This window comes from Triturus cristatus, chromosome 6 (genome assembly GCF_964204655.1).
Source record: "Triturus cristatus chromosome 6, aTriCri1.1, whole genome shotgun sequence".
NCBI classification, from domain to species: Eukaryota; Metazoa; Chordata; class Amphibia; order Caudata; family Salamandridae; genus Triturus; species Triturus cristatus.
This window is the reverse complement of record NC_140589.1, coordinates 1,231,536,661-1,231,558,702: the sequence shown is the minus strand read 5'-3', so window position 1 is coordinate 1,231,558,702 and position 22,042 is coordinate 1,231,536,661. Positions and strand designations below refer to the sequence as shown.

General features: G+C 43.5%; 1 protein-coding gene across 2 annotated transcripts in view; it reads right to left on the bottom strand.

Moving 5' to 3' along the window:
- TRAPPC3L (trafficking protein particle complex subunit 3L) overlaps window positions 1-22,042 on the bottom strand; it is a 663,369-nt gene that overhangs the window by 427,937 nt on the left and 213,390 nt on the right. The gene's annotated exons all lie outside the window — the stretch shown is intronic.

Here is a 22,042-nt window from a genome sequence, read left to right as displayed (position 1 = left end):
TGTAGGTTTGGTGTAAATCTGTTCAGTAGATTCTGAGAAAATAGCCTTTAAATCAATATATATATCTGAGCCCGCTTACGGTACGCTTACCGTACGCTTACGGTAAGCGTACGGCGGCGTGCGCGAGCGCGATTCTGATTGGCTCTTAGATCTTAGTAAACATTCGAATCGGTCGAAACCAGGAAGCGGCGGCCGCCATTTTGTGTATTTCACTCTGAAAAAAAAGAGTGAAAACAAGGAAAGGGGGCAATGAGGAGAGTTACAGACCCCCTAACATTTGTAAGGGGGTCAAAGAAGGACAGAAAAGTACAAAAAAAACATTTATTGATTTAAAAAAAAATCACGGGGTACGCGTACGGTAAGCTTACGGTAAGCGTACGGTAAAAAAAAAAAAAAAAAGATAAATGAAAAGCAGATTTAAGAGTTTAGAAATTAGGGAGCTCTAAAAAGAGCTGTTGTGTTTATGAAGTCATTTTTTTAGTGGTACCTACAAGTAAGTACCGATGCAGAGTCTAAGGTTCAAGAGGAAGACTCTGTTCCCTTCATCATTGAAGTGCACACCATCTCCTCTATAAATGTCTTGCATGTCATAACGCAAGTTGTTGTGGTAAATGGCACCCATACCATAGTCACGGAGGAAAGCAGAAACAGATTTGTTGACGTGCTTTCTTGCTTTGTCAATCTGTGGACAGAAATGATTGGACCAGTTCCATTTTTGCCTTTGGCATATGTTGGAAAACACAAAGGCAGTTTTAGGGAAAAGTGTAAACAGTTGTGCAAAGGTGTCCTTCATAAGCATTTCCAGACCTACCCCAGTCAAAGTGCCTAGGTCATTGCCACCACAGTGCACTATTATGAGGTCAGGGTGTTGGATTTGAATGAAGGATTTCACCAATGGCATCAATTGGTGCCACTTTAACCCTCTCTGACCAATCCATTTAATGTCTACATTTGGCAAAGCAAGGTCTCTCACCATATCTGTTTTCTCTGCAAACTTTTCACTCCAGAAGACATAGCTGTGCCCTACAATCCACACTGTGAACATCTTCAAAGGAGAACTGGATGCACTCAGGAGGTGTCTCTCAGTAGAATGGCAATAAGAAAAGAAAGACAGTTTGGAAATGGAGGCATACATATTTTTTTAAAACAAAAAGAACTGATTGGCTGTTTCATACCATTCTAGAATAAAAACTAGGCTGTATGTGAAAATTAATAGAAGCATGTTTTGTATTGGTACAAAAAAATGTGTAACCAAAGAACAGTACTATGGATTTGCTGTAAGGTTTAAAAAGTCAAGCACTCTTGCTCTGTGGAATTGAAACATTGTGTGTCGAACTTCTGACCTAACTGCACACAGCAGTGTTCCATGAGCTGTTGCTATGGTAGCAGGCAGAAGTCAAGTTGGGGGAAGGGTACTAGGCAGAAGTCAAGTTGGGGGCAGGGTACTTTTGGAAAAGGGTTGGTTTTCAACCAATAGAAATGTGTGAATACATGTGAAAAAAAGGGGGAAGCACTGAGATTTGAAACTTACATGTATATGTGTGGAAAAATAGAGGGAAAGTTTGCCATTATCTGGTTCTGCTGAGAGGAGAGAGGTGAACAGAACAGAGATCCTGGCTCTGATAATCTGCTGTTTGAGTGTCACATTTCTTTCACAACTAACTAATTTTAAAGGTGAGTTTACAGTTTGAGAGGGGATGTATGTGGTAACTTAAGAAATGAATAATAGAAATGGGAATTGTTTTTGTTGTAGTTACACATGGTGGTTTCATAATGTGTCAGTGTGTAAAAGTGATTTACACTTGCCCCGAAAAAAAAAAAGAGCAGTAAGTGTGCTTTCAAATTGGCAAAGAAATTTCGTTTTGGCACTAATGTGAAAACATGACTCTGTGTGCATAGAAGAATTATAGGCAGAGATTTATTGCGTCTTGCTCTGGTGATTTCACAGTTGCATTAGATGGAAAGGGGGAGCGAATTTTTGGGGGAAGAAGCAGACTCTTAGCACACACCCATGTAAATATGTGTACTGTATTATAAAATGTTTTAAAAATATTAATACTTTTTTCTTTTTTTCCAGATAGATATAGAAAATTTTCGAAAACTACAAACATTTTTAAAACTATTTTTAAAAAAAACAAATGAATAAATATTTTTTCAGTGAGTATGGTAAGTCAATAATAATAATTGTAGTCTCTCAAGGACCTTGTAATGTGTTTATTGATTTTTAGTGTTTTTAAAAAAAAAAAAAAAAAAAGGTACGCTTACCGTACGCGTACGGTAAAAAAAAAAAAAAAAAAGTTTTTAAAAACAAGTAAAAAAAAGATGGAAGATAAGGTTGGCTCTTAAAAGAACCGTTGTGTTCATGCAGGGACAGAGGAAAGGAAGCATGGGAAAATCATTCAAAGCTACAAATGTGCTGATCTATTTTGTTGTTTACTAGGGAAACACTGGTCTCCCTATGACAAATTAGACCTTTACAAAATGTGCAATGAATATCAACCTTCCGAAATCGAAGGTTCATTTCCAGAGGGCCAGCAAAAGGAGATTCTCCCCCCACAGATGAAGGGCTCACCTGACCTGCAGAAGAAGGAGTAAGCCCTGCAGGTGATGGTCCAGGCTGAGCTGCTGTGGATGTACTGGCTCGTCTTTCTGAAGAGTTACCTCCAAAAAGATGACCATGTGTCCTTCTGTGTACATCCTGGAGGTGTCTCTTCATGGTGTGATTCCCAAAGGAATACTTCCTGTTAGGATTACCTCTAGAAAGTACACGCTTACACAGCTTGCAAGTAACTAAGGGTGCATTCACCTTTTGCTGGCCTTCTGGAAAAGTAAAATAATCCCAAACATAAGAAGGCTTTACTTTCCTCGCTCTCTGCCTCAAGACAGTGCTGCTGGTGCTAGCCTCACTCTCAGAAGAGCTCTGCTGTTCTGCCATCGTATCCCAAAGACAAACCAGCTCCTTCTCCCAAGGGATCACAAGCAGAAATGAGGGGAATGGGTGTGGTGTAGGAGAGTTCTAGAACTGAAAGTACTTTCAACCAATCAAAAGTTGTGTTTCATGATCACATGACCTACCGTACGCTTACGGTACGCTTACGGTGCGCTTACGGTGCGCTTACGGCAAAAAGTACGCATGCGCGTAAAAAAGACACGCGCTTGCGCGCATGCGCATAACAGTCACTCCCCGGCACTTCCGCGTAACGTGCGCGTGTGGCGTAAGCGCGCACGCGACCCACGCGCAGTACGCGCGGCTACGCAAAGTACGTAACTATACGCAAGCAGCGTAGATAGATTACGGGCGTTGCGTAAACCGTACGCTTACCGTGAGCTTACGGTACGCGTACTATAAAAAAAAAAAAAAAAAAAAAAAAAAAAAACTGGAAATAAATTTTACATGTTTATTTTAAAAATTTTATAAAAAATAAATATTTAATGATTTTAAAAATTTAAGCATAGTCTTTATAAAAGGTAAGAAAATTAAATTAAAAATATGTTTGAAAAAAATGAAGAATAAAAATAAAAAATTGCATTTAAAAAACCTTGCAAATTCACTGAAAAAACCATGGGTTTCACACACGTTATAGTTAGGAATTAGCATTTAAAAAACCTTAGAAATTCACTGAAAAAACCATAGGTTTCACACACGTTATAGTTAGGAATTAGCATTTAAAAAACCTTAGAAATTCAGTGAAAAAACCATAGGTTTCACACATGTTATAGTTAGCTGGACATTTTACTCGTAAAAAACCAATGAAATTGCCCCGTTATAGTTAGTTCAGCTAACTATAACTCGCGCGCCCGCAATGCACTGCTGATGACGTCACATATTACATCACTCATGACATGGTCAGTGACATCACTCATGACATCACTGATGACATCTCAAATGACATCACTGATTACATCACTGATGACATCATCCTTGTGATAGAGTGGCAGACCTCCTCTCACCCTAATATAACCTTTGATACACACATTCAAAAATAGAGACTAAAATTTTCAAAACAATGGACATACCAATACCAGTTACAACAACCTCTTCAGTAATTCTAAGATCAACATACACATCCACTCATTCACCAACAGTCCTATACAGTCACTCATACATGTACTCACTCATCATATGTACTCATACACCTATACATCCTGTTACATAATGCCACTCATCCATAGAGTTACTCACACACATAGTCACTCATGCTAGTAAAGAATCAAACATACATTCACCTGCATATACAGTTATACACACACCACCACACTTACTTCTACGGAAACTTACACATACTTAGTCTTTTAAACAATCACTTATAGAAACACATACTTATTCATACAGGAACTCTTTCAATCTCTCCCTCTCACATATACTCACATATATACACCAATAGTCACATATACTAGTTTAAAACATATGTAGTTACTCATAAAGACACTATTGAGACAGTCATTCACTCACTAACACACCAATACACACACGCATCCACCCATGCAGTCCTGCACACATGCTCTGTTCAACACATACAAACAGTGAGTCACTCATTCATGCACCTATGCACTACGTCATACCCCCCACCGAACCATGCAGACACTCAGACTAATACTCAAAAAAACCAACTAATAACCTATATAGACACCCATGTAGCTACTCACCAACCCATGCAGCCACTTATACACAAAGTGAAAAAATGATACAGATATTTACATATTTAAATATTACTCACTAAGCCATGTATTCACTATGATACACTTAATCAGTCAGTTACACAATCAATTTTTCAAAAAGAAATCATCCATTTAGACAGTAATATACCCATTTATTCTTCTATCAACCTTGAGATATACATATATAAAACATATTTAATTATCAGAAAAACACACATTCACTGGATGATGTCATCAGTGATGTCATCAGTGATGTCATTTGAGATGTCATCAGTGATGTCATGAGTGATGTCACTGACCATGTCATGAGTGATGTAATATGTGACGTCATCAGCAGTGCATTGCGGGCGCGCGAGTTATAGTTAGCTGAACTAACTATAACGGGGCAATTTCATTGGTTTTTTACGAGTAAAATGTCCAGCTAACTATAACATGTGTGAAACCTATGGTTTTTTCACTGAATTTCTAAGGTTTTTTAAATGCTAATTCCTAACTATAACGTGTGTGAAACCTATGGTTTTTTCAGTGAATTTCTAAGGTTTTTTAAATGCTAATTCCTAACTATAACGTGTGTGAAACCCATGGTTTTTTCAGTGAATATATATATATATATATATATATATATATATATATATCACAAAACAAAGTTTGCCTGTTGTAGAAGACGCCACCACCACAGGAAAGAGTATGCCATCTTAGTTTATTCAAAGAGACAGCAGCGGCAAGACTACCTTGTAATCCACAAACATCAAAGTCCCAACCCGACGCGTTTCATTAATACTTCATCTGGGGCATTGGGTTTGAATACTGCAGCAGAGCAATTTCTGGCGGCACTTTGATAAGTTCCAACACCCGCATCAATGGGCGTGGCCCAAACAACGGCCTCCTGGGTCTTGTAGTGCAAGCCTTTGTTCTCAGGTGAGTAGCCTGCTGTAGAATCAAAAATGAAATAAAACTGTATTATCCAAGTGGATCGTGGCACGCAATTGTAGAACCCAGTCACTGCATTAAAGTAATTGATAAACGGCTCCCGTGCCATATGCAAATACGCCGGTTGACGGATTCGCTGGAGTGCTGCACCAGCACCGGAGCGTCTTCAGCCACTCAGGCAAGCCGCATAACACCACAAAACAAAGTTTGCCTGTTGTAGAAGACGCCACCACCACAGGAAAGAGTATGCCATCTTAGTTTATTCAAGGAGACAGCAGCGGCAAGACTACCTCGTAATCCACAAACATCAAAGTCCCAACCCGACGCGTTTCATTAATACTTCATCAGGGGCATTGGGTTTGAATACTGCAGCAGAGCAATTTCTGTCGGCACTTTGATATATATATATATATATATATATATATATATATATATAGTATAGACATAATAAAATATCAGATACAAACATAAAAGTGGTTTAAACCTTCAGCAATTCCAAGAATAGACTTAAGGTGCCATAGATAACCTAGCATTTACAATGCAATAGGTCTCGCAATGACATTGTTTTGAGCTATTGGCATTGAAAATGTTATTGTTTTGTTTTTTCCACTTCGTGAAGCATTAATCAAGTAATGGCGTTGTAAATGACAATGTCTTTTACCCCCTGTTGACAATGTTCAATTGTACATCCAATCAGACTACCTACCACTGACTTCGGTCTGGAGACCACTACATTTTACTAGCTAGTTTGGGTGCTGTTTGCCCCGGCAATGATGCCATATTGTTGTCGCAGGAGTCCTCATGTGGGTGGTGGGTTAGGGCAACTGTTTGCATTGTGTTATTTTGACGGCTGCTGCATATAGATAGCCCAAACGCGAGTACATTGTTGGGTGTAAATTGTAATGCTTTCTGCATTGAGGGCATTTATCAGTTTTCCTTTATCAATGCCCCATTCGCACTGATAGTGGATGAGCCAGTTCAGTGGCGCGCAGCTGGAGGCTCCCGAGACCCCTCTATAAGATGTCTGCGACACAACCATCGACAGGTGATGGCACTGTTAATTAACGAGATAATCACAGACACAATACACTAACATGTATTGTCATGGATGTGGTTACTGGTAGCTTGACACTGCTAAGAAGGCAGGTTCTGGTCTGCACGTCAAATCGCCGTGTGCGACGGCCGAGAGTGTGCCGCTCATAGAGCCTTTCGGCGCTGTTCCGGGGTGCCCCTCACATATGGATGGAGCATAGAAATGAGACTTTTAAATAGTGAAAGTTGGTGCATAATCTCCTAAGGTCAGAGGATTCATACTGTCTGGGAGTCTTCAGATTGTGTGTGGGCCAAACTCCACATGCTGGACGTTCACTTGGCTGAGCGCCTGCTGCGTAGATATGTCTGGGCACTTCGGCGATTCGAGACGCCGTCAAGGTGTCGTTTGCCTTACGGCCTATATAATATGAGAGCCTCCTGCTTCTTCAGCCACCCTTCCTCCATTATAATACTTATTATGCAGCCGCATGCACCTGTTATGCCCTCAAATAACTCCCTCAGAGGCCCCATATCACCGTTCCGGATTCACTCTGCCCTTCACCTCCACCAATGCTGGCTGTCTGGGCAGTCCACTCCTGCCGACAGCTCGTCAGGCGCCAACACGCGCTCTTGACCACCGACGCAGTGCCACTGGTGCCCACCCTGGCACATCGCTCGCGGTCAGTCACGGTGCTCGGCGGCGGAAGAAAGAGCGAAGGACGCCCGTTGCCCGGGCAGCCATAGGAGGCTTGGGTTGCGGGACTGATTGCCGGTGGATAGGTCGTGGGCCGCATCGAGTTACGCTGGTGAGGAAGGAGCTTATAGTCTGTGTATGGTTTTGAGGGAAGGGCTCAAGGGCGGCAAGTAACCTGATCCGTTTGTCATCTACGCCCCACAACTATTGAAAACATTACACTTAGAAAGAAATCATCATCTCATGCTATACACACAGAAGAGGTGTCCCGCTCTCCTCTCGCCCAATTAATAAACAAGCTCTATGAAACATTTCCTGCAAAGATATCTACACCCTACACCAAGCACCCCTGAAGTCACAACCAGCAACCCTTTGAGCTCCGTCCAAAATACACAAGTACAGAAATGCAGCCACCACTACTGTCAACCCATATCAGAAGTTACCCGCCCTGAAGTGTCCCTGTCCCATCCCAACCTTGGATTCACGATGGAAGAAATTGTTTCACAGTATTTGATTTTCCACCATTGTAAGTGCACTGTACTATTGTGAGATTCCATAGATCCCGACCTTTTGAGACAGGATGTCGACTGCACAACGAACTAGTCCCAGACAGGCCTTTTATTCTACTGTGCATTTCCCTGGTGGGACAGAGCACCTGGAGGCCGGTTTTGAAAGCCCAGGGACGCTTTTCATGGGTCTGTCACATTTTTCAACTCCCAGAGGTTAACTGCAGGAGACAGGAAAGAGAGAGAGTGGGGGGTAAATGTAAATTTAAATGTAAATTTGATACTTGTATAGCGCACTACTCACCCGCAAGGGTCTCAAGGCGCTTGTACGAATACCGCTGTGGAACCCATCCTGGCTTTCCCTGTGAGGCGTCCACTCCTGGGCACCCCCAAGGTGGAGGCCAGGCATCCTTAGCGTTGTGGGGGCCGTTGTGGAGATTAAGCAAGCTATTGCCCAGAGTGGCAGAGTGGGACTCCATGATTGGAATAGGCACCGAGGCGAGAATTATCAGGTCCGTGGAATTTTTGAGCCCAAGACCCGCTGAGGCGGGGAATTGAGCCCTGGTCCCGGGCTAGACCTCTGCATCAGGGTCTGCCGCTCTAATCATTGAGCCACACTTGGAATCAGAGACGGAGAACAGAAAAGGAGTGAGAGAGAGTGGACGGATGGAAAGAGAGCGAATGAGTTAGGAGACAAGTAGAGAGTGGGGTAAGGGCTGCTTTTGATTTCCAGTCCAGCCCTGCATCTAAATACCACTTACGCGAAAAGCTAAATTGGACGTGCAGGAGACAGACACAATACCTGTCAACAATAGTGTTTTTTTTAAAAAAAATACATATTCCTACCCCTTTAGATAGTTGGAAAACATGGCAACTTACTGAAAGATTAAAAGAGCCGAGAATGTGATGTCTGTCTGCATCAGGGTAACAAGTAATAGCATTTGCTTATAACCCTAAATAAACAGTAATCAGAGAAACAATGGAAGGCATAGAACTTATTCACGACTAATTAATAAAAGGGAATAACTTAACTGAAGATCATAAGGTAAACTTGATAGAACTTCTTTTATTTTTGGTATTCACAGCCTATAGGTCATGGATTGGATAAACTAACCCTAGACCAGATGGAGCTATGGCAGCGAAAAGTCTGCCAGTTTATAGTTTAGTAAAAAGTGTGATGCTTTTCAATTTTACTTCCCAGGAAAAATATTTTCTTGTTAGACAATAGTCTTTCTTCTACAACCTTCTCTAATGAGAAAGATTGGGGCATTTTTCTCACACTAACCATTATGAGACATGGGAAAATTCGAGGGGCAGCTGGTAACCTCTGAAAGTGGTGAGGAGAGCAAAGTGCCCCACTGCTTCCCAAAAAACACAACAAAACACATCCTTCTTCCAAAAGCCCAAAATGATACTACACTAACATTTAAAATAAATAAAAATAAAATAAATGGTACTTACCCACTACTGCGCGTCCTCCTTGGTTTTCTGAAACTGCAGTCTGCTGTGGAGATCTCCTAACCAATCCAGATGCTGCTCTTGTGCTATTAACCAGCATGAGAGAAGCGCCAGGATTGGATGGAGCAGGGTTGGCGGGTTTCTGCTTCAAGGCCTGGAGGCCTGTGCTTGCTCATCACCCAGCTGTGTAAGATAGCTCTGGATGGAGAGCTTTAAAGTGTGCATGGTAGGCTTGCCGTCGTAAGACAATCGGCCAAACTGACATCCGCACTTTGGAGCAAACGGTTAGCCACTGCTCCAGTCCTCCATTCTGCTGATAGGCAGCAGAGGACACACCTCACATGTCTCTTTGCTTGGGGGCACTGTGGCATGCACATCTGTAAAAAATAAAATGGCAATGAAATAATTTATTTGTCCTTTTATTTTTTCACGCGTGGGTCACAGTGAGCGTTGGGGAAGGTCTGGCCTGGGAACCGAAAGCAGCCCAGGCAAGTTTGTAGGACTAGCCCCCCAGGGGGATAGGGGGGCTGGGCGGAGGGGTGAAAGTGTGAAGCACTGCTGCTTTTGTTACTGGGACCTGATTTTGCAGCACTGCTGCAAAACCGGCCCCCAGTAACAAAAAACGCCCCCCTCCCCGCTGCTGCAAAACCGCCCCCACCCCTCCAGCCTCCCGGGAAAATGCCCAATGCCAGTCCTGCTCTGCCGTGGGGCGACGCTCCCCCACCCTCGTGAAGAAACTGTTGCTGCTAGTAGCATGGCAGAAGGGACCTCAGCAGTGATTTAAAACCTAGACAAACTACTGTAATTTGTGTCAGTGGGATGTCCAATCAATTGTATTACTGAATATCAACCCCCAGAATATTGTCGTTTAAGAATATTGAGGAAAGAAATATCAAAAGGTAAGAGCAAATTGAGAAGCATAGTTTTCCTATACCTAACTAAACACATCCCCTATCTATGTACCTTGAAGATATATGTACCAAATAGGTACATATATGTGGAGTTAGGTATAGAAAATCTAGACTTACGTGCCTGTCGATATTTTTTCTCTCGATATTCTGTCCTCTCTATTCTGTCCCCTCATATTCAGGGGTCAATATTCAGGGTGCACACAGCCCAATCTGGTGGGAAACTGGGATTAGTAGTTGACCCCCACTGATGATCATGTGCAAGAGAAAGGATAGTATGTATGTTGCATCACTATCACTTGCACAGCTTTAACAAATTTTACCAAGGTTACCTCAGAATTGGAAAAGATTGAAGTGGCATCTGAAAGAATCGTGCAATACAAGTGGGGCATATAGAAAGAGGCAAACTTTAATTGACTAACTGCAGAGAAGATGGTCCCTGATGTCACGCAGACAATATTTCAAAGCTAAGCACCCTTGACAAGTAAGACGTCCGTCTCCTTTGGACATCGTTTTGAAAGGGATTGTAAGAAAATTATAAAAAGAAGAATGTAGTATGTATGCTGAGACACCAGAGAAATTTTTCGTTGAGGAAAGGAAGGCCCAGATGATGGTTGTTACAAAGTACAAAACAGAACTCTTAAAATAACTGGTTCACTAACCTGGCAAATGGAGCAGATATCTCAGGAGGGATTAACTGTTCAAATTTCAGTTTGGGAATCAGAACTTATGCCGCTGTGTTAGAATCCGGGGTCTCTGTTTGGCGCAGGTATGCACTTGCGACAAGCAGGGACCCTTTCCTCTAAGTCAGGGCAAAGGATTACTCTAAGAAAATAACCCCTGCTCACCCTCTAGGTAACGTGGCGCGAGCAGTCAGACTAGATTCCAGAGGGCATTAGGTTAAGCATTTAAGGCGTCCCACAATAACCACCAACCCACCACACAGGGACACAAGACTGTATTTATAAAAATAAAGTTCTTTATGTAAAGTTCTTTAAGCAGGCTTCAGAATACAGTGTTTCACTTTAAAATGAGGGTCCAGTTACTTTTCTCAATGTTTTATGAGGCCACAGTTCTTAAAATGGTCACTTTTGGTGCAATCTGCACCTTCTGGGGGCCTGTGCGCCTCTTAGGGCCTTCTGTACGCTTCGTACCAGCTTTTGGACGCGTCGTGCCATTCCTCACGCTTCCCGCATGAGCACGCGTACTAGGACTCAAGCAGTACGGACCGTACCTTCGTAGGTACGCGTCGTACGAGTCCGGTACGCCTCTTGCCACACCTCACGCTTCCCGCATGAGCAACGTGTATATATTTAACGCTGGACAGACCGTACAGGCGCCGGGACGCACCGTACAAGCTGGGGATGAACCGCACAAAGCCTCACGCTTCCTGCGTGAGTGGCGTAGCGGTACGATAGAGGGTACGGGCCGTACACAGGAAAGTACGGTTCGTACGACGGCGCTCGGGCTCACAGTACCTTATTTCTTGGGGGCAATGTTCTTGGCGGCCTCAGAAGTCCGTAGAGGGGCGTCCCACGTCGCGTTGCAGTCCCGCTTGGGCAGTGGACGACGATGCTTCGTGGGGCGCTTCAGGACGTCGCAGCACACCTCGGGGGTAAGAAGCAGGAGGGGCAGCTCGGGGGTGATCTCTCAGCGCGCAGCGCTGTCGCATCGGCCAGGATCGGCGAACCAGGGTGCCGTCGGTCCTTACAGTGATCTCCACGGCCAAGGGGTCGCAGAGGCTCGGCGCTTGGACGCAGGCAGTCTCTTCTCTACGTTGCGAGCTACGGCTCGAGGGGTCACCTGTTTACTTTGTTTAGGCCAAGCAGGGCAGGCCTTCACGGTGCTCACAGCAGCACAGGCGGGCAGAAGTCGCGTTGCTCAGCGAGATGGGGGCACACAGGTTCTCTGGGGTCAGGGGGGGCAAGTTCACAAGAAAGCCCTTGGAGATTGTTTTAAAAGCACAAGTTGAATTCAAAGTCTTTCTCGGTCTTTTCCTCCTCTCCTTCAGCAGCAAGGCACCCACCACAGGCCAGTCTCTCAGGCTTAGAGACAGTATTCCTCCATGCAGCTTTCCCAGGTCCTTCTCTTCGGGCAGAGGTTCTTCTTGGCGCAAACAGGATCTGATTTCTTAGGAGCAGGGCTCCTTCTTTTATACACAGTTTCTTTTGTTCTTTGTCGCCAGGGGGCCTGTGCCTGGCTCAGTCCGGTTTTGGAGCACTTTGTTGTGGTGACTCTGCTCTTTCCTTTCAGTGCACAGGGCAGAGACATCAGCCGCTCCACAGGGGGCGGAGCCAGCATTGTGGTGGCAGAGCACAGGTCTATTCAGAGTCAAGGTGTACTCCTCCCACCCATCCTGGTGTAATCTCTCTACCCACCACCTGTCAGCCAGCCTGTCTCCTGGAATTCCCCAGCCCTGCCCCTCACTGAAACTAGGCAGCACACACACACAAAGCAGAGGCGGACTGACATGGCTAAGCAAGTAAATACTAACTTTCTAAAAGTAGTATTTACAAACACAGGATATTAAAATAAACTTTACTAAAAGAAGTATTTTATTATTCCGAGTTCAGGCATACTAAACTTGACTTTTTACCATGCTCTCTGAGTCCGCTGCGATTATAGAGTGTAATAATTCCAGCAGCCCATTCTGGCCTATGGAGAGCAGGTAGCCTTCAATAGTGAAAAACGAAAATGGCTGTAATTCACTATTAGGACATGCCACACACATCAGGGCATGTCCTACCTTCTGCCTACAATGCACCCTGCCCTTGGGCCTACCATAGGGGTGACTAATATGTAGTTAAGGGAAGGTTTAGGGACTGGCAAGTAGGTGCACTTGCGCAGTCAGCATGACAGTACCAGACTGCACGTAGGTTCTGCAATGGCAGACCTTAGACTCATTTTACTAGGCCGCTTCTGTGGGTGGCACAACCAGTGCTGCAAGCCCACCAGCAGCATTTGTATTTACAAGCCCTGGCACTCCTGGTGCACTTTACTAGGGGCTGATAGTAAACCAAATAAGCCAAACATGGAAACCAATCAATATCAACATTTTACCATAGGGAGAGCATATGCACCTTAGCACTGATCAGCAGCGGTAAGGTGCCCAGAGTCATAAAACAGCCAACAACAGGTCAGAAAAAATACAGGAGGAAGGCAAAAAGTTTAGGGATGACCCTGCAAAAAGGGCCAAGTCCAATACGCTGTATTTGGAATTTTCCAGCTTTTAAATAAATGTCAGCCTACACTGCCAAGATAAAAGCTATATGAAATCTGAACCTCTAATTAAAACAGAATTAACTCCTGAAACCTAATATGGGAAAGACAAAACAATTATGTTTTCAAGTGGCCAAGAACTAACTCACTTTTTCTGCCCATATTGGAAGTGGTAAGCCACGAGTTAAACACCCATCTAAGCAGTAGGCACTCAACGGAGTGGAGTATTGCCATTTGCTGAAACAATTGTTTGAAAGGTTGGTTTGTACTAGTAGGAAAGCAGGTTCTATTGGGCACTAATTTGATCTCTTTAACAAAAGCTACAATTACAACCTTTCACTCTGATTGTTACAGATGAACATTATTCAGAGCTCTAGATTCATAGTTCACTACAAATCTTAAACAGTTTCTAAATTGCAAACACATTTTTTGAACTGTTCTTCCAATAATTGACAAAAGTCCACTAATCACAAATGTCCTGAGTATTAATTTAATGCAGAGTTTTTTCTAATGCATCTAGCCAAAAAGAGGTGCTTGTACTTTCCCTGGATCTGAAATGTTGTATGTATAGCCCTGACAATTCTTAAGCTATTCACCGACATGTTGTTAATACTTGTAACCAAATTAATAAACTTCGCACTGTTGATGATAATTCAGAGTTACAGGATCTTTGGTCAAGACCAACAAGTCTGTTTGCTGATTTAGGAATTAACCTATCAAAATGTGACCTTATGATTCTTGCTGTGCGTCTTTTCTTTTACTTTATGTAGCAGGCCCCATCTGTTCTACAACTATCCCTTTATATTCTTTAAAAGGTGAAGCTGTAAGTTTATGTATTGAACTACAGGAGTGTGACTAACACATTTTAAGTGGGGCGAGGTCAACTTTATTCACTCTAACATGTAACATAACAATGTTTTAAGTTCTGGGAATTTACAATGCACCTTTCAAACAGACCTACAGCAAACAATACACAAGGTGGGCTTCGGGGTCCGCCACTTTCAGGCATTGACTTTCTACAACCAGCCTTTTTCAGCTACTAGATTGAGACTTGGTCAATCGTATCTTGGCTCAGCTGAGAGGATAATTCATCTCTCACCTAGTGCTATTGGCTGCTTGAAGGTATTATTCTGGCTCCTCCCAACTGTATGAGGGACTACTTTACAACCGTAACTCAACCTATCCACTCATGCTGGCTCCATCCCATTTGTCTCACCCTTAGGTGGTAATGTTGCATGTGTCAACACATTAAACCCAGACCTATTGGCATTGCCAGTGCTTATACTATATTTCCTGATAATGTTGAAAGCTCGTATGAGCAGCTGCATACTTACAAGTTTGGTATAGAGCTACTTGGCTAACGGCTGCTGGTAAATATTGCTTGATAGCCTTCCACTGGTCACTTGTCCATGCTAAAAATGTCCAATTTCTTTACCATTAAAACTGTAGGAGGTCCATTTACGTGACAAGATAATGCAAGCTGAAGTTAATTTGTAATATTATTTAAACATGAGCCATTAGGAGTCATCGTCCACAAATACCTATCATGTAAATCCAAATGAAACAAAAGCCCTAACAGGCAACATTTGTCCTAGTAGTGGTTTAGAGGCAAGCTTCGATTGGGTCTACTTCTGCTCCTGAATCCTTCAGCACCTGTAAGACTGCTTGTGAGAAGGTGGGTTAGTATATACTGTCCACTGGTTAAAGTGGGCACCTTTTACCAGGCCACACGACCCTCATGATGTATGAGGTCAAAGATAACCTTATTGAAAGCTATCCTAGTGGTAGCTATGGAGAGCAGCCTTCAGGCTTAATCTTGAAGGAATGTAAAGCAGCTTGTTTTACGAGAATATCACCTCCTAAATGATTAAATGAAGGGAGAACCACACAGTGTTAATATAACAATATGTATTTATTAATATAACACTTTCTACTAGTCTCTACACGGAGACTAGAGCATAAAGCACTCAATACTAAATCAATAGAATATTCGTATATAGCGAAATACACAGCGGGCTCCAGGGGGGGACCGAACCATATACTAAAAAAATGGTATAACAACAACAACTTCAATAGACACAGTGCCTAGAGCACATAGACTCGCTGGGACCCCAAGGAACCACCCAGAGGAGTGACACAGGGAGACCACGGAGGACGGGTGCAGTTAGGAAACACAGACACGTGCTCTGTACAACTCTATGGGAAAGTTGGAAAATTACAAGTTAAGGACACTCCTAAGAGGACTTCAAGCAAACCCTTTGGAACTTAGGAGGTTCTAAGGCCAACCCACCAGTGAGTACCAAAGTACCCGTGTTACCTATCCCATAGGAGCCAGGTGCATAGGGGTCAAGTGGTGTCGGAAACCTTTGTCGTTTTCAATGGAGAGTTGCAAAGAAGTACTGCTGCCAGGAGGGCAAAGAGTGTCTGGTGGAATCCAAGCCTGGATTCAAGGTTAGAGGAACCTGAAAGCAGAGGGGACAGAGTCTGGATCCCTTCAGGTGACCAGGGGCTCGGTAGTCGAATGCCCACCGATGTCGGGTGCTTCAGGAGTGAAGAAGGCTTGCTTGACTCTGCAGGCACGGGGACCAGGAGATGTCGAGGATGACTAAAGTCCGGAGGTGAGCTGTCCCACAAAGGATGTTGAGAGCTGAGGGGTCGATGTCTGGCTGGAGCACCAACAAGCCTTGGCAACTGCAACCCATGTGGTCAGAGGAAACAGGTTACGGTGTAGACCAGCAAGGTCCAGGGGCCTCTCCAAGCAATGGAGAGTCAGAGCACATCTGGAGCAACCGGGTAAGCCCAAGAATTAGCAAGGTGACCCTCACCAGGACCCACAGGCCAAAGGACCAGGGATCGCGAGGAGACCTCAAGCAAGTTTGCAAAGCACCAGCCCACATGACACTCGTGGAGTGGAGGCTGGAAATCTTCATTGCAAATACTGCTCGAGGTCAGGACTACACAGAGTCCAAAGCACAGGCTCAGGAATCGTCACCAAGCATATACAACTGCGAATGGACGCGGTGCACAGGGGTTCAGGTTGCACAGTCCCCACGAGGGATACTGGTCTCAGAATCACTGAGAGGGCAGATCGACCTCAGGGACCTTCGGAAACCAACCTCCTGTGTTGCTAAAATCTTCAGAGTCCTCAGGAGTTTGGGAGAAGTAAACCAGTCAGATGCATTTAGGTGTCTGCCTTTGCAGGGGGGTAACTCCTTTACACCAAGGAAGATTCTTCAGTCGTCCAGCGTCGTGCAGGCAGTCAAAGTACTTGGTTTCTTCTTAGCAGAATCTTGTCCAGGTAAAATCTAAAGTCCTGTAATCAGGTAACCCACTTTATACTCATGGGGAGGGGTTGTAAAGATTCTGTGGACCCTCCTAGGGGAGGCGTAGGACAGAGGGGTGGCTACACTCATGTCCTTTGTCCAGTTTCACGCCAGAGCAGGAGCAAATGGCTCCTGGAACTGGTTTGAGCTGGACTATGCACAGGGACACCAAATGTGCCCCCAGTGCAGACTTTCTGGCACTCTAAGAGTGCACCCACCCATCTCCAATACACTAAATCCTGTCTGGGAGGTGGTTACACCTCCTTGTGACAGGATGCCTATTGTCATGCCTACCTCTGTGCGAGCTTGGCTCAGCAGCAGGAGAGCAGAATCGTGTCTGTGGCTGGCAGCATCCATTTTGTGCTGCCCAGGTCAAGAAAGCTGGTACCGGGTATACCGGTGACCCACATATGTCCCTTTAGAAGGGTGGAATCATACCTCCCTCACCAGTTGCTGGTGGGGAGGTATGATTCCAAGGTGTTTGACACCAAACACGACATGTTTCTAAGCAGCCATTTTAAAGTTAGCATTTACAACAAGGTTATAATGCACTTAAACATATATGTCTGGCTGCATCACAGACAACCCTGGAGAATGATCTCCGAAGGCTGCACAGGGGCTCTGCTCATGCAGGGGCACCCTCTCACATAAAACCCAGCACCCTGCCTTCAGGATTGTTAAGGCCTGCCATAGGGGTCACTGATAGGTATTTAAGTGTAGTGATTTAGATAGATATAGTGAACCTATATCTTAAGTAAGTTGTGCAAGCACCAGATTACACAGTCTGCTGTAGCAGGCTGGTCGTGTCAATTTGGATGGCCTCTCAGAAGTGGCACTATACTTGCTTCAGCCCATGGGAGGCCTCTGGGGTACCTATGCCCTGGGTACATGGGGTACCATGTACTAGGGACTGATAAGGGTACCCCAGAATCCAATCTGAAGTGTTCCTAAAGTACATGCATTGCAATTTAAGGGAGAAAGCAGATGGACTGGAGTCCTGGATAGCAGGATCACAGTCAGACTAGGCCCAAAACAGTGTGACATCAGCAAATAAAGTGGGGGTAACCATAAGAAGCAGATACTACTTTCCTACACTGCTCACTAGTGAAAAATTCACATGATACTCTTCATCCTCTTCGCATACCAGCATACACCCTCAATTCTCTTCCTCACCCATGGAACTGGTATATTTAAGCCAATAGAGTGAGGGCCAAAGAAGCAAAAGGGAATCACCTTTGTCGGATTTGGTCTTAATGCTTGCTTCCTCAAGAACTGTTTTTTTAAGTTCCGTGCAATGGTACATCTGAACCCCAAAGTTTAGCCTACAGCTTTTTCTAAATGTGCATACATAAAAAAGAGCCTATAAAACCCATTCCTCAATGAATTGGAAGTTTTCATCTTTAAGATGTGCTGATCACTCATTTCAAAAGTATGTCCTCTCTATGTCAACATGGTGTAGTAGGTTAAAGCAGAGCTGACAATGGGTTAGAATGCTCCAGAGCTCTGTTCCAGCCATCATCTTCTGGCTGAGATAGAGAAATACATAGGACCAAACCCTCATGCCCCAAATCAGAACCAGGGTATACCATAGAACCAAAGCAATGGTTCAGTGGGTCTCTTTCTACAAACTACCATGAAGTTATCCTAAAATAAACTCTGAACATTGTCAATAACTTCTCGTCTTTTATTCTCCAAATAGGTGTTTTATTGAACATATGATTTTCAGTGGTGCAGATGGTGCATATAGGTGCAGTGATGTGAAATTGAAAATGATACGTATATACAGTCAGGATGTCACAACATTTATGGCAGTTCACAGTTTAGTATGTATTCTGATTACTGCCTTAAAACCATTGGACAATCCCTATTACACTGTTGATGTTTTGACCCACCCTGAAGTTTATATGGACGCTGACAGCCATGGAGGGCCAGGAATGTGCATGCGCGGGAGCCCGCGCATGCACATTCCTGCCGAGGAATGCGCATGCGCGGGCTCCCGTGCATGCGCAGTTCCCAGAAGAAGACGCACTACAGAAGGATCAGAGCCCGGGGACGCCGCCGATAAGGTAAGGTTACTCTTAACAATTGTTATTCTAATGTATTTAAGGCGGACGGACAACTTCTGTTATGCCCCAGAGTGTGCGGAACGGAGTTGTCCGCCCACCCTTATTATCAAGCCCATTATCGCCAGTTTTCTGCGGCTAAAGCGGCGATGATTTTAACGCCTTTTCTTGATAATATGCCCCTTAGTCCTTCTGGACTTTGCCCATCACAATTCATGCTACTATTAGACCTTACCTTTTCCAGTACAAAGCATCATTTTAGATAATATCGACACAAATGCGCATGAGGGGACATGATTTGCAATATATAGGTGCAGTTTTTTTAAGTCCTGCACCTATGTTTAAGATTCAAGGGACTGGTGCCTCTAAATGTTGTACTTTAGGGCTCAGATTTTCTGTCATTGTTCAAATGTCCAGAACTGAAATCCACCCCTTTGACCCGTTGTAAGCACTGCCCGCAGCACACACATGGACGCTTGAGGGTTTTCCTCACTTTTAGCAACCACTGCAGTGCCAGAGAATCAATATAAAAGCTAGGGCGTGCATAATGGTCCAGGGGTCAGCAACAAATCTGTAAAGCAGGTCAGGCATGCAAATCCAAAACTTAGTCAGTAGCCATGATCTGTGAGAAAATTCAGAACCTAACAGTCACTGATAAGTCGTTTGAGGATTCCCGTATACAGCCGACAAGCAATGTAGCAAGTGAGCTATTTCCACACTGAGACGATATTCCTTTTTTAGCGTCGGCATGCAGCAATCCATTAATGAGCCGACGCTTACCGATATGTTCGAAAATTCAATTTGATGGCGGAGCAAAATTGGCCTTATCGTGGACTGTGGGTGTTGTGATTGCCCACTGAAAAAAGAAGATTACTTTGATACTGTCCAGACCACTGATTTGATGCTCAAGCACTGAAGAAGCAATGAACTCCGTAAAGTACATAAGCTGTTCCTCATGCTAAACAAAAGTGATTCAAAAGAATGACTGTGGCTACTTACCTTTATAAATAAAACAAGTTGGTTCTGAATGGAAGAACTAAACAGTTCATAAGAATAAATAAAACAACAGTGACAACACTAAGAATCATGTTTTAAATTTTAATTGGGAGACCCCAGAGAGGTTCATGAAGAGGAATGCATGTGATAGAGTGGATGAAAGTGTGTTTATGTAGAGTGGTTTCCCTTTTAATCTGTAGCATTATGCTTTCTATGCCTGATGATTAATATTCTGCATGGTGTTGATTGTACAGAGTATGGATTACACAGTTTTATCATACCACAGGCGTTCAAAGGGAGATTGAGGCAAAGAGGGTCTCTGTGGTGCGGTGTACACTCTCAATAATGTTGGTTTTGGGAAGTGGGGCGGATTGCAGCAAAACGGAAGCCACGTGAAAGAAGTAACATTGGGACAGTATTAATTTCAGAAGGGGTGTTGATCAAGGATAGGGCATGATCCCCAAGACGTGTCGACTGACGAAGGGCGATAGCCGAGAAGTGACCTGGCATGGTGAGGGGTAGAGCAAAAGGAGAAACGGGTGTGAAACAATGCTTGACCATGTTACCTGCACTGACTATTCTTTGAAGAACACTAAATCTCATCTTTGCTGTTGTAGGATGCATGAATCATACAATTAAAGGATATTGGAGGTCTTTCTTAATAGGGCCATCAAAAGTATAGAAAATAACTATTCTCCTTTCCCAATCCTACATCTCTAACAATCACCAACACTGAGCATTCTAGAATGTTGCTTTTTTTGATGATGTCAGTTTTGGTTATGAGAGCTATTGTGACAGCACTCACTGGATGGCTCCTTTAATTGGAAGCTTGCCAACAAAGGCTAAAGACAACCATTTATTTTTCATATCTTATTTTATACGGAAAATAGTTTATCTTACATAAGTTTTACTGTGCTATCAGTTCTGCACTGTATTTTACTTGAATATTTGTTACACTCTTAACTAACATTTAAAACAATTGTTACTTGTTTTGTTTGTGTTGACGACATATATACTCATTTACTCAAAATCATCTAACGGAAAAGCCTAAAGAGATATTGGTATGAAGAAACATTTAACAAGACATGGCTATGGAACACTAAAGCTACAGTTGAAGTGTTTCTGAAAAACTGCTAAAATCTATAACTGTTTTAGAAAATATGGTTTAACACAACTCTTTGAAATAGGTATGGCTGGGTAACAGGACAAAAAGCTGAGTAACTAATTAAACATTGTGGCTTTTTCACAGATTAGCGTTCTGATAAGGAACACCTTTCCTTTGCTAAAAGTTTGACATGTTACATTCTTCCAAAGTAGCAAGAGATGCAAAATGGTAGTGTGGTATCCTGCTGCTCAGCCAGATTGGATGCGTGATAGATTGTTGGTGTTTGGAATGTTTGCGTGGGTGAATCAGTTGGTGGATGAGCTGAGCAGCAGGGAAGCTGCTCCTGGTGGGGCTCTCACTTACTTTCTTGCTTACTCTCTGACTTAAGGATTAATCACTCTGCTATGTATCCTCCTACTCAATAAACCTACATTGGAAAAGCTACCTGGCTTGGAGTGTCTTTCAATATACTACAGGTAGGTACAGCAGCAGTTTCCAGCCAGGCTCAGATTACTTTGACATTCTAAATCACTGGCTCTGGGTAACTGTACCATGAAATGTTAATTTCCTTCTGAAATACATTTCTCATATTTCTTGCCAGAAATTGTCTTCTTCCAGCTAAGGGTTGCAAGCCATTGTCAAACTCTTCAGATTATATTTAGTTTCTATGCCTTTGATCAGAATGTATATTCTGTAAAATTTATATTTTTCTAAAAAATATTTAAAAACGGAAGGGTGATTCAGTGACTGCTCTTATGCGAACATGTTTCTGGTATCAATCTGTCAGGTAGCAAGTGTAAATTAAAGCATGATTATTTGACACTACTCAAGTTAAAAACAAACCGCTTTGCCTCTAAACTTATTACATCCAAGACAAGGGCCCATCCTTCATCAAAGTAAGAATGGGTTTTAAGAGAAGAGAACCTAGATTAGCAAACCAGCTGACCAGTCTCCGTACAAGCTGGAATTGTCTTCATGTGCACACTGCCAGTGCAGGGCAGATGGGAGGAGGCGCTGGGGGAACAGATTACAGACTAGGAGTGAGAGAGCATACACCCAGGGGTACGGACAGCCACTGCCAATTCGAGGTTTAAATGAATCCACTATAATGTTATTGGGGCAAAATGAGAATCCATGCACAAACAGGTG